The sequence below is a fragment of the Engystomops pustulosus genome, chromosome 7 (genome assembly GCF_040894005.1).
Source record: "Engystomops pustulosus chromosome 7, aEngPut4.maternal, whole genome shotgun sequence".
In the NCBI taxonomy this organism is placed as follows: domain Eukaryota; kingdom Metazoa; phylum Chordata; class Amphibia; order Anura; family Leptodactylidae; genus Engystomops; species Engystomops pustulosus.
This window is the reverse complement of record NC_092417.1, coordinates 169,975,600-169,990,263: the sequence shown is the minus strand read 5'-3', so window position 1 is coordinate 169,990,263 and position 14,664 is coordinate 169,975,600. Positions and strand designations below refer to the sequence as shown.

The 14,664-nt window shown below is 45.7% G+C and overlaps 1 protein-coding gene across 2 annotated transcripts in view; it reads right to left on the bottom strand.

The window, feature by feature from the left end:
• Positions 1 to 14,664, bottom strand: part of NELL1 (neural EGFL like 1) — a 534,618-nt gene that overhangs the window by 432,476 nt on the left and 87,478 nt on the right. The window lies entirely within an intron of this gene.

The following is a 14,664-nucleotide window of genomic DNA, read 5'->3' as shown; positions in this document are numbered from 1 at the left end:
AACCATTTATAATCTCATTATGAACATTCTTTATGAAGACGAGGAGTAAGAAACATCTGTTCCTTCAAGGATATAGATCCTAATCATAAAGAATGAGCGACGGGGAATCTACAGGAGGAGAAGAAGTTTCCATCCGTGGAGGTTCAGATCTACACATCAAAACAGAGGAAATATCAAGTGGAAAATCTTGGCATGGATGAATATTTCTACATCCCCGCGGCAGGCAGCTGGCGACAACACACAGCGCCCCTCACCGGCTCTGAATAAACAAAACTAAAACAATTGGATAGCCAACAAATAAAACAAGGGATAGCCAACAAACACAACAAGGGATAGCCAACAAATAAGACAGGGGATAGCCAACAAACACAGCAAGGGATAGCCAACAAACACGACAAGGGATAGCCAACAAACACAACAAGGGATAGCCAACAAATAAAACAAGGGATAGCCAACAAACACAACAAGGGATAGCCAACAAATAAGACAGGGGATAGCCAAAAAACACAACAAGGGATAGCCAACAAACACGGCAAGGGATAGTCAACAAATAAGACAGGGGATAGCTAACAAATAAGACAAGGGGTAGCTAACAAATAAGACAGGGGGTAGCCGACATACACAACAAGAGTAGCCAACAAACACGACAAGCTACAACCAACGTACCCGACAAGGGATTGCCAACAAATAAGACAGGGGATAGCCAACAAACACAACAAGGGATAGCCAACAAACACAACAAGGGATAGCCAACAAACACAACAAGGGATAGCCAACAAACCCCACAAGGGATAGCCAACAAACATGACAAGGGATAGCCAACAAACACGACAAGGGATAGCCAACAAACACGACAAGGGATAGCCAACAAACACGACAAGGGATAGCCAACAAACACAACAAGGGATAGCCAACAAACCTCACAAGGGATAGCCGACAAACACAACAAGGGATAGCCAACAAACCTCACAAGGGATAGCCGACAAACACAACAAGGGATAGCCAAAGATGACAAGCTATAACCAACAGATAGATAGATATGAGATAGATAGATATGAGATAGATAGATAGATATGAGATAGATAGATAGATAGATAGATAGATAGGAGATAGATAGATGTGAGATAGATAGATAGATAGATAGATAGATAGATAGATATATATGAGATAGATAGATAGATATGAGATAGATAGATAGATATGAGATAGATAGATAGATAGGAGATAGATAGATGTGAGATAGGTAGATAGATATGAGATAGATAGATATGAGATAGATAGATAGATATGAGATAGATAGATAGATAGATAGATATGAGATAGATAGATAGATAGATAGATAGATAGATAGATAGATATGAGATAGATAGATAGATAGATAGATAGATAGATAGGAGATAGATAGGAGATAGATAGATATGAGATAGATAGATAGATAGATAGATAGAAGATAGATAGATAGATAGATAGATAGATAGATAGATAGATAGATAGATAGATAGGAGATAGATAGATAGATAGATAGATAGAAGATAGATAGATAGATAGATAGATAGATAGATAGATAGATAGATAGATAGATAGATATGAGATAGATAGATAGATAGTTAGATAGATAGAACAATAAGATCTGAATACAAGCAATGAATAATGTGATAATAATAGGACAGCTGGAAGTATTAGGGTAAAGCAGACAGATATGGATGGAGTCTGGCACCTATATGATGTATATGACAGGCTGCTCATACACACGGCGCTCTTTATGTAAATGTTGCAGGTCCATTTATAAGACCCAGGTGTGGAGGTGTCAGCGAGGCTTGTGATGGGAGGAAACAGCTGCTCCCCTGTTATTGCAGCATCTCCTGGCACATTAACATTACATATTACAGTCAGCTCCAGCACAATCTGCTCAGAATAATCCAGAAGCGCCCCCCACCAGGAGGTGCACTGGTAACACATAGAGCAGGGAGCACAGACAAGACACAGAGTATCCAGAGAGGGAGAGAACGGAGGGCTGTGCTCATCAGTAAAGCATAAGCCTAGTAATATAGTGGAGGAGGAGTGATGTCATCTCCTATACTGGAGGAGAAGTGATGTCATCTCCTATACTGGAGGAGGAGTGATGTCATCTCCTATACTGGAGGAGGAGTGATGTCATCTCCTATACTGGAGGAGAAGTGATGTCATCTCCTATACTGGAGGAGGAGTGATGTCATCTCCTATACTGGAGGAGGAGTGATGTCATCTCCTATACTGGAGGAGGAGTGATATCATCTCCTATACTGGAGGAGGAGTGATATCATCTCCTATACTGGAGGAGGAGTGATGTCATCTCCTATACTGGAGGAGGAGGAGTGATATCATCTCCTATACTGGAGGAGGAGTGATATCATCTCCTATACTGGAGGAGGAGTGATATCATCTCCTATACTGGAGGAGGAGTGATGTCATCTCCTATACTGGAGGAGGAGGAGTGATGTCATCCCCTATACTGGAGGAGGAGTGATGTCATCTCCTATACTGGAGGAGGAGTGATGTCATCTCCTATAATGGAGGAGGAGTGATGTCATCTCCTATACCGGAGGAGGAGTGATGTCATCTCCTATACTGGAGGAGGAGTGATGTCATCTCCTATACTGGAGGAGGAGGAGTGATGTCATCCCCTATACTGGAGGAGGAGTGATGTCATCTCCTATACTGGAGGAGGAGTGATGTCATCTCCTATAATGGAGGAGGAGTGATGTCATCCCTTATACTGGAGGAGGAGTGATGTCATCTCCTATACTGGAGGAGTGATGTCATCTCCTATACTGGAGAAGTGATGTCATCTCCTATACTGGAGGAGTGATATCATCTCCTATACTGGAGGAGAAGTGATGTCATCTCCTATACTGGAGGAGGAGTGATATCATCTCCTATACTGGAGGAGGAGTGATGTCATCTCCTATACTGGAGGAGGAGGAGTGATGTCATCCCCTATACTGGAGGAGGAGTGATGTCATCTCCTATACTGGAGGAGGAGTGATGTCATCTCCTATAATGGAGGAGGAGTGATGTCATCTCCTATACCGGAGGAGGAGTGATGTCATCTCCTATACTGGAGGAGGAGTGATGTCATCTCCTATACTGGAGGAGGAGGAGTGATGTCATCCCCTATACTGGAGGAGGAGTGATGTCATCTCCTATACTGGAGGAGGAGTGATGTCATCTCCTATAATGGAGGAGGAGTGATGTCATCCCTTATACTGGAGGAGGAGTGATGTCATCTCCTATACTGGAGGAGTGATGTCATCTCCTATACTGGAGAAGTGATGTCATCTCCTATACTGGAGGAGTGATATCATCTCCTATACTGGAGGAGAAGTGATGTCATCTCCTATACTGGAGGAGGAGTGATATCATCTCCTATACTGGAGGAGTGATGTCATCTCCTATACCGGAGGAGGAGTGATGTCATCCCCTATACTGGAGGAGGAGTGATGTCATCTCCTATAGAGGAGGAGTGATGTCATCTCCTATACTGGAGGAGTGATGTCATCTCCTATAGAGGAGGAGTGATGTCATCTCCTATACTGGAGGAGAAGTGATGTCATCTCCTATACTGGAGGAGGAGTGATGTCATCTCCTATACTGGAGGAGTGATGTCATCTCCTATACTGGAGGAGGAGTGATGTCATCTCCTATACTGGAGGAGGAGTGATGTCATCTCCTATACTGGAGGAGTGATGTCCTCTCCTATACTGGAGGAGGAGTGATGTCATCTCCTATACTGGAGGAGGAGTGATGTCATCTCCTATACTGGAGGAGGAGTGATATCATCTCCTATACTGGAGGAGTGATGTCATCTCCTATACTGGAGGAGGAGTGATGTCATCTCCTATACTGGAGGAGGAGTGATGTCATCTCCTATACTGGAGGAGGAGTGATGTCATCTCCTATACTGGAGGAGAAGTGATGTCATCCCCTATACTGGAGGAGGAGTGATGTCATCTCCTATACTGGAGGAGGAGTGATGTCATCTCCTATACTGGAGGAGGAGTGATGTCATCTCCTATACTGGAGGAGTGATGTCATCTCCTATACTGGAGGAGTGATGTCATCTCCTATACTGGAGGAGGAGTGATGTCATCCCCTATACTGAAAGAGGAGTGATGTCATCTCCTATACTGGAGGAGGAGTGATGTCATCTCCTATACTGGAGGAGTGATGTCATCTCCTATACCGGAGGAGGAGTGATGTCATCTCCTATACTGGAGGAGGAGTGATGTCATCTTCTATACTGGAGGAGGAGTGATGTCATCTCCTATACTGGAGGAGGAGTGATGTCATCTCCTATACTGGAGGAGTGATGTCATCTCCTATACTGGAGGAGTGATGTCATCTCCTATACTGGAGGAGGAGTGATGTCATCCCCTATACTGGAGGAGGAGTGATGTCATCTCCTATACTGGAGGAGGAGTGATATCATCTCCTATACTGGAGGAGTGATGTCATCTCCTATACCGGAGGAGGAGTGATGTCATCCCCTATACTGGAGGAGGAGTGATGTCATCTCCTATAGAGGAGGAGTGATGTCATCTCCTATACTGGAGGAGGAGTGATGTCATCTCCTATACTGGAGGAGGAGTGATGTCATCTCCTATACCGGAGGAGTGATGTCATCCCCTATAGTGGAGGAGGAGTGATGCCATCTCCTATACTGGAGGAAGAGTGATGTCATCTCCTATACTGGAGGAGGAGTGATGTCATCCCCTATAGTGGAGGAGGAGTGATGTCATCCCCTATAGTGGAGGAGGAGTGATGTCATCCCCTATAGTGGAAGAGGAGTGATGTAATCTCCTATACTGGAAGAGGAGTGATGTCATCTCCTATACTGGAGGAGGAGTGATGTCATCCCCTATACCGGAGGAGGAGTGATGTCATCCCCTATACTGGAGGAGAAGTGATGTAATCTCCTATACTGGAGGAGGAGTGATGTCATCCCCTATAGTGCAGGAGGAGTGATGTCATCCCCTATACTGGAGGAGTGATGTCATCCCCTATACTGGAGGAGGAGTGATGTCATCTCCTATACTGGAGGAGGAGTGATGTCATCTCCTATACTGGAGGAGGAGTGATGTCATCTCCTATACCGGAGGAGGAGTGATGTCATCCCCTATAGTGGAGGAGGAGTGATGTCATCTCCTATAGTGCAGGAGGAGTGATGTCATCTCCTATACTGGAGGAGGAGTGATGTCATCTCCTATACTGGAGGAGGAGTGATGTCATCCCCTATAGTGGAGGAGGGGTGATGTCATCTCCTATAGTGCAGGAGGAGTGATGTCATCTCCTATAGTGCAGGAGGAGTGATGTCATCTCCTATAGTGGAGGAGGAGTGATGTCATCCCCTATGGTGCAGGAGGAGTGATGTCATCTCCTATACTGGAGGAGGAGTGATGTCATCTCCTATACCGGAGGAGGAGTGATGTCATCCCCTATAGTGGAGGAGGAGTGATGTCATCTCCTATACTGGAGGAAGAGTGATGTCATCCCCTATACCGGAGGAGGAGTGATGTCATCCCCTATAGTGGAGGAGGAGTGATGTCATCTCCTATACTGGAGGAAGAGTGATGTCATCCCCTATACCGGAGGAGGAGTGATGTCATCCCCTATAGTGGAGGAGGAGTGATGTAATCTCCTATACTGGAAGAGGAGTGATGTCATCTCCTATACTGGAGGAGCAGTGATGTCATCCCCTATACCGGAGGAGGAGTGATGTCATCCCCTATACTGGAGGAGAAGTGATGTCATCTCCTATACTGGAGGAGGAGTGATGTCATCCCCTATAGTGCAGGAGGAGTGATGTCATCCCCTATACCGGAGGAGGAGTGATGTCATCCCCTATAGTGGAGGAGGAGTGATGTCATCTCCTATACTGGAGGAGAAGTGATGTCATCTCCTATACTGGAGGAGGAGTGATGTCATCTCCTATACTGGAGGAGGAGTGATGTCATCCCCTATAGTGGAGGAGGGGTGATGTCATCTCCTATAGTGCAGGAGGAGTGATGTCATCTCCTATAGTGGAGGAGGAGTGATGTCCTCTCCTATACTGGAGGAGTGATGTCATCTCCTATACCGGAGGAGGAGTGATGTCATCCCCTATACTGGAGGAGGAGTGATGTCATCTCCTATAGAGGAGGAGTGATGTCATCTCCTATACTGGAGGAGGAGTGATGTCATCTCCTATACTGGAGGAGGAGTGATGTCATCTCCTATACCGGAGGAGTGATGTCATCCCCTATAGTGGAGGAGGAGTGATGCCATCTCCTATACTGGAGGAAGAGTGATGTCATCTCCTATACTGGAGGAGGAGTGATGTCATCCCCTATAGTGGAGGAGGAGTGATGTCATCCCCTATAGTGGAAGAGGAGTGATGTAATCTCCTATACTGGAAGAGGAGTGATGTCATCTCCTATACTGGAGGAGGAGTGATATCATCCCCTATACCGGAGGAGGAGTGATGTCATCCCCTATACTGGAGGAGAAGTGATGTCATCTCCTATACTGGAGGAGGAGTGATGTCATCCCCTATAGTGCAGGAGGAGTGATGTCATCCCCTATACCGGAGGAGGAGTGATGTCATCCCCTATAGTGGAGGAGGAGTGATGTCATCCCCTATAGTGGAGGAGGAGTGATGTCATCTCCTATAGTGCAGGAGGAGTGATGTCATCTCCTATACTGGAGGAGGAGTGATGTCATCTCCTATACTGGAGGAGGAGTGATGTCATCCCCTATAGTGGAGGAGGGGTGATGTCATCTCCTATAGTGCAGGAGGAGTGATGTCATCTCCTATAGTGCAGGAGGAGTGATGTCATCTCCTATAGTGGAGGAGGAGTGATGTCATCCCCTATAGTGCAGGAGGAGTGATGTCATCTCCTATAGTGCAGGAGGAGTGATGTAATCTCCTATACTGGAGGAGGAGTGATGTCATCTCCTATACCGGAGGAGGAGTGATGTCATCCCCTATAGTGGAGGAGGAGTGATGTCATCTCCTATACTGGAGGAAGAGTGATGTCATCCCCTATACCGGAGGAGGAGTGATGTCATCCCCTATAGTGGAGGAGGAGTGATGTCATCTCCTATACTGGAGGAAGAGTGATGTCATCCCCTATACCGGAGGAGGAGTGATGTCATCCCCTATAGTGGAGGAGGAGTGATGTCATCTCCTATACTGGAGGAAGAGTGATGTCATCCCCTATACCGGAGGAGGAGTGATGTCATCCCCTATAGTGGAGGAGGAGTGATGTCATCTCCTATACTGGAGGAAGAGTGATGTCATCCCCTATACCGGAGGAGGAGTGATGTCATCCCCTATAGTGGAGGAGGAGTGATGCCATCTCCTATACTGGAGGAGGAGTGATGTCATCTCCTATACCGGAGGAGGAGTGATGTCATCCCCTATAGTGGAGGAGGAGTGATGTCATCTCCTATACTGGAGGAAGAGTGATGTCATCCCCTATACCGGAGGAGGAGTGATGTCATCCCCTATAGTGGAGGAGGAGTGATGTCATCTCCTATACTGGAGGAAGAGTGATGTCATCCCCTATACCGGAGAAGGAGTGATGTCATCCCCTATAGTGGAGGAGGAGTGATGTCATCCCCTATAGTGGAGGAGGAGTGATGTAATCTCCTATACTGGAAGAGGAGTGATGTCATCTCCTATACTGGAGGAGGAGTGATGTCATCCCCTATACCGGAGGAGGAGTGATGTCATCCCCTATACTGGAGGAGAAATGATGTCATCTCCTATACTGGAGGAGGAGTGATGTCATCCCCTATAGTGCAGGAGGAGTGATGTCATCCCCTATACCGGAGGAGGAGTGATGTCATCCCCTATAGTGGAGGAGGAGTGATGTCATCTCCTATACTGGAGGAGAAGTGATGTCATCTCCTATACTGGAGGAGGAGTGATGTCATCTCCTATACTGGAGGAGGAGTGATGTCATCCCCTATAGTGGAGGAGGGGTGATGTCATCTCCTATAGTGCAGGAGGAGTGATGTCATCTCCTATAGTGCAGGAGGAGTGATGTCATCTCCTATAGTGCAGGAGGAGTGATGTCATCTCCTATAGTGGAGGAGGAGTGATGTCATCTCCTATACTGGAGGAGGAGTGATGTCATCTCCTATACTGGAGGAGGAGGGATGTCATCCCCTATACTGGAGGAGGAGTGATGTCATCTCCTATACTGGAGGAACAGTGATGTCACTGATGAAAGCTGATCTCTGATTGGTTGCCATTAGCAACTACAACAGTTCTGCTCCCAGACACATCCGATAAATCCCCTTATCAGAATCTACATTCCCCTTAGTGTCTTCCCAATGTGTGTACAGGTTGGGGGGGTTTCCATGGGGGTCCTCATACAAGTTATGGATCTTTCTAGAACATCCCAGGCCACCGCCTGACAGCAGCTAGACATAAAATACTGATTGCGAAAGTTATCTACTGTACAGCAAACCAGGGGTTAAATGGTCAGGCCGCGGTTAATTCGCCACCAGCTGGCTGCCATCGTTTAATAAAGAAGGTGATGGATGCGCAAAGCACCCTGCGCCGCCGACACCAGGTGCACCCTACACGACTTTCTCACCTTGATGAATGGGACCAATTTCTCCAATGTAACCATTAGGACGGGCATTGATCTTCATTTGCCAATACCAGACGCTCAGACCAAATCCACAGAGGAGCGCAGCGCCCCCTCCCCAGCCCCCGCTCCTTCCCTCTACCAAACTGAGACTTTTCCTTGCAAAGAAGTTTCTCTCTGCTGTGAGATGGGAGTCATTTACAAGGCGTGAAAGTAAAACGGAACATATGTACGGGTAATTTACCAGGCGTTAGCAAATGTTAATACCGCCATGTAGAGGGGGGGGGGTGTTCCAAAATCCCCATCAAAGCTCATCACAAAGACAGTAAATTATCCCAGCAGCAATTACATGGAGGAAAGTGGTTCTAAGCATAAGGAGGGAAGAGCAAGGAGCAAAGACGCCCCGGAGAGGACACCACCATACTACACACAACATTACTGATCCGGTATTATACTCCAGAGCTGCACTCACTATTCTGCTGCTGGTGCAGTCACTGTGTACATACATGACATTACTTATCCTGTACTGATCCTGAGTTACATCCTGTATTATACCCCAGAGCTGCACTCACTATTCTGCTGGTGCTTCGTGCATACATGACTGATCCTGTATTACAGACAAAGGGGAGGGCCTTTATACATCTGTGAATACTTGTAGATTTTGGATAGTCTCCTGATGATGATATAATATCCATAAAGCCTTAGTAAAAATCTGGCACCATTAATATAACACGAATCATCACATCTGTCACATTCTTAACTCTGTGGGTAAAGGGTCCCCCGCGAGTTCTTGTGAGGTTATGGGGGCTCCCCGCAGAGCGCCATCTGTCACCTACCACTTGACAGCCTCCAATAGATCATCAGAAACATTTCCAGTCAATTATAAGTGATCTCTCTTCCTATTCCTCACTGCACAGAAGCCGCTCACCAGGGATGACACACGTCCTGCACTACCACTTCTCACCACCAGGTGATAAAGATCTCAAAAGGCCCATCCTATCATTCCCATTTCAGTGTCAGTCTTTACTGCATTTCTAGAATTTTATTCATTATTTAGAAAGCTGAACACTACGCCCTCGCCAGATAGAGGTGATGCGCCCGCCGCTTCTATAAAGGGTATGAAATAGTAATGAGAATCCCAGACTACTGCACCACAGGAGCCTACACTGCAAATACAACGTCCACAGGTGCATCGTCAGCCGTCTGAGAGCTTAACCAGGTACAATACAAGGCACAATTACGGTAAAACTGACCGAATAAAGTTATCCGGTAGTGTAACGGATAATGGAGGCGATCGGTTTAGTGTCCGATTTAACTTGTTGCATGGTCTTCGTTATGATTTGTGCACCATGTGCGGCATGAGAAAGCCATAATCTGGAAACTGATTACTCAGTAACACACGATGGGGCTTATTCACTAAAGGTGGCGGATCGCACATTTGTTGGACTATTCTGGATTTGCGCAGCTCTGACAGGTATTTAACAGGGGTCTGCGCTGGGAATTTGTCGCACGCGATCGGATGGTGCCAATTGTGCGCTGCTTTCATGCGACACAAATCAGGGGGCGGGCTGTCGGACGATCCGTCTGTTTCGGACTGAGCGCGGGATTGAAATTTCAAATTGTGTCGCAGGATGAAGCACTTTCATGCACCAGGAAGAAGAAGGTGAACCCCGGTGGACCTGACATCATGGGGGACATTAATCATAGTGGGGTCTCAGGTTCGCCTGTTTTTGCGCCTGGTTTGCTCTTCTTTTTGGCTCCTGATCTATGATGGATCTGGTTCTGCCTTAGTAAATGCACTTTGGAATTGTCGCATGTCCCATTCATTTGCGCCTAAATTAGCGCCAAATTTGGCGCAATTGTAAGATCTCATTTGTGAGCAATAATGAAAGGAGACTGAGAAAATGTGACAGAACGTTCAGGGCGTCATCTCTGCACAAAAACCTATCATTGTGATGTAACTGCAGGGACTAAAAGTTACAGAGATGGAAAAAAAAATAAATTCTTGCTTCAATGAGTCTTTTCCTTTGTTATTATAATGTCCAGTAATGGAGTCTGATAATATTCTCAGATCTGTACAATAAGACAATAATCACTCCCAGAGATGATCCCATAGACAATGATGAAGTCGTTACTGGAGAAATTTTACATTATAAAACTGCTCCAAAGTATTTTCCATGTTGAATAGAGGGAATTCTTCATTTGGGAACCTAAAATGTATTTTTTTAGTAATGAAAAGGGAAGTTTTTTGGAAGTGCTGCTGCTCAGAGGAGGGGCATTTCCTGCGCCTATTTTGTGCCTTTTTAGGCGCAAAATAGTGATAGATCCCGTGCAAACATCAACACGTATAGGACGCACTCACTATGTCAGATAAGGCGCAGGGACTCAGAACCACTAAGTGCAGAACTTTGCCGTGCGCCAGAAAATGCTGCATAAATGCGCCTAATTAACGAGTCTAACAGATTATGATTAATGCCCCCCCCATAAGTACTATATATTACAGCTATAATGCAGCAGGCGGTATAATTTGTCAAAATTTGGCAGTATTTTTACAGGTATTTATGGGAGTACCCAGTGCCATAGACAAACATATTAATGCCCATCAATGCTATCATTAAAACTTAAAGGGGTTTCCCATTTCATCAAGTAATTGAAATTGATTGAATAATGAAAAGTTATACAAATACACGGTTTTCTAGAGCTCTGCTTGCTGTCATTGTATAGAAAGCTTCTATGTTGACTTCCAGTGGATAGAAATCTGACCTGGTCACACAGGTGCACGGCTCGTTATATCACAGAGAGTAATCAGAGCTGTGTGATATTACGAGTTGCGCACCTGTGTGACAATGGTCAGATTTCTCTCCACTGGAAGTAAACATAGAAGTGTCCTATAGCAGCACAGCAAGCAGAGATCTAGAAAACCGCAAAGGAATTGATACAAAATGTATATTGGCAAATTTGGATTACTTTTTCTTAAACAAACAATATGAATTATTTGCTGAAAGTGGACGACCCCTTTAAGCCCTGCTAGGACTTTGCTCCACTTTTCTACCATTTATGGAAGTATTACATGTTTTTTTTGGAAACTTTTTGTAGAAATTTCTGTTTTCAGCTCAAATCCTCCCCCTTGTACCCCCTTCTGCACTTAGTACAGAATCGAGCCCAAATTACATATAGTTACAGAACAAAGCTCCGCTCTAAAAGCCGCCACTTTCGGGACACTTTTTATTTGATGAAAGATGAAACCGCAGGAACATTAGAGAGTTTTCGCTGCATTATCCACCTCAAGATCAAACCCAAAAATCTGCATGATGAGCGCGGATGTAGACTAACTGAACAAACAACTCAGCTGGGGGCAGCGCCAAATAATACAAAAAACATATCCGCTAGCAGGGCTGGCTCCAGGTTTTAGTGGGCCCCTGGGCGACAGAGCATTAATGGGCCCCGACGAGCGCAGCATAGAGGCAGAAAAGTATACAATCCGTGTCTTATAGCGACCCTGGTACAATTGATCCGGGGACCCGAGTGGGCCCCTCCAGAACCCCGGGGCCCAGGCACTTGCCCGGGTTGGCCGGGTGCTGGCGCCGGGCCTGTCCGCTAGCACCACATTAAACCACAACCTAGGGGAAGGAAAATGGGCATAAATGTGCGGTCCTGGAAACTGCTATCACATGCAGGCAGGGGTGACGGGGTCACAATATGTAGTCACAGAATAGGCAGGGGTGACGGGGGTCACAAGATGTAGTCACAGAATAGGCAGGGGTGACGGGGTCACAAGATGTAGTCACAGAATAGTCAGAGACTAAGTTACAAGTAGGACAATGTGGTCCCAGGATGAAGACACAAGGAAGGGTCTCTGCAATCCCCATATCTAGGAATCAGTGACAGCAGTGACCTGGTGACCTTGAAACAATGTTGCCGGAATTACCTAGAAATATTGAATGAATGACCTATTACTTGGATACAGTGTTGCACAGAAGACGTAATGTTACAGGACTCACAATACATTGCTACGTTGTTTCAGGATTGATGAAATGAATGTTGAAGGTTAGATGTGATGTTTTGTTACAATGTTGCAGAAATGTCACAGCACGGTGAGATGTAAATGTTTCCGTCCAGCACGGTGACATACAACCTTCACCTGAGTGAAGTTGGCCCCCCCACCTTGTTCAAATCAAACAAAATTGGTGTCAAACGTTTGTGCTACGTTTGTGCTGGTTTGTGCAGCAGAAATTTTTGTTTGTGCCGCTATTGTTTTTGAGATTTTAATGAAAGTTTCCAGAGGTCATCAGAGGTCAACCAGCCCCCCCACATTGCCCAAATCAAACAAAACTGGTGCCGTACAATTCTGCTACGTTTGTGCTGGTTTGTGCTGCGCAAATTTTTGTTTGTGCTGCTTTTGTTTTGAATATATGAACAAAAAATGAAAGTTCAAAAGTTCAAGCAGCCCCCCCACATTAACGGAATCAAACAAAACTGGTGTCAAACGTTAGTGCTACGTTTGTGCTAGTTTGTGCTGCAAAAATTTTTGTTTGTGCTGCTATAATTTTTAAGGTATGTCCAGGTGTTTGAGGTGTTTAGGATGAACTGGTAAAAAACAAACCTAGTGACACTTCCCTGATTTGATCACCAGGGGGAGCTAGCAAACACATTGTACTTTGGAAGAAATGAACTCTGATGACCTCTGCAAAAAAGTATGAATATATTAAAAATGATAGCGGCACAAACGAAAATTTTTGCTGCACAAACCAGCACAAACGTAGCACTAACGCTTGACACCAGTTTTGTTTGATTCGGTTAATGTGGGGGGGCTGGCTGAACTTTTGAACTTTCATTTTTTGTTCACATATTCAAAACAAAAGCAGCACAAACAAAAATTTGAGCAGCACAAACCAGCACAAACGTAGCAGAATTGTTCGGTCCCAGTTTTGTTTCATTTGGGCAATGTGGGGGGGCTGGTTGACCTCTGATGACCTCTGGAAACTTTCATTAAAATCTTAAAAACGATAGCGGCACAAATGAAAATTTCTGCTGCACAAACCAGCACAAACGTAGCACAAACGTTTGACACCAATTTTGTTTGATTTGAACAAGGTGGGGGGGCCAACTTCACTCAGGTACAACCTTCCCCATACACCCACAGCATCAGCGCCATTGCTTGTCAGCGGCCATGCTGTCACATGGGTTACCATATGGACGGTCTGTGCAGGTGACAGGATCACAGCAGCACAATCCACACAGCGTAACAAATCCCTGCGCTGCAGCCGAGCACAGTCACAATAGAGGAGCAGCGATGCTAATGAGCCCGGGCGAGACGCTCTGCGGGAAAACTGCACAACCATTCAGATTTTTCTTTATTTAGAAAAAAACTCTAACAATAGTTCAAAATCAGTGAAATAAAGCGGAATCCAGGCACGGCGAGATTTTCAATTACAATTAAATCTGCTCTTTTAATTTTAATTTGCATAGGGAATTATACCAGTAATTTAGAGAAGAAGAATACCGCTGGCGTGCCACAGTCCCCCTCCAGAGATCGGCGCAGCTGGGGGGCTCGACTGACGCCCGAGACCAATATTTTGGCCCACTGCCCAGATCTATAGACAAGGATGTTAACAGTTAAAGGGAACCTGTCACCAGATTTGACCCCTTTAAACTTGAATATAAGCCAAGGTACCTAATTTTACCACAAAAAACTGGGAAAACCTATTGACTTGAGTATAAGCCTAAGGTGGGAAATGCATTGGTGCCGACCCATGCCCCCCAGTATATAGCTGGCCAGCTCATGCCCAAAGTATATAGTCTGCCTCCTGCTCTTAGTATATAGCCAGCCAATGCCCCCTTGTATATAGCCAGTCTGTACCCCTTAGTATATATCCAGACTGTTCCCCCTAGTATATAGCCAGCCTGTGCCCCCTAGTATACAGCCAGCCTGTGCCCCCTAGTATACAGCCAGGCCTTTCCCTCAACCAACAAACCCCTAGTATATAGCCAGCTAGCAACCTGTCCCCAGTATATAGCCAGTCTGTGCCCCCTAGTATATAGCCAG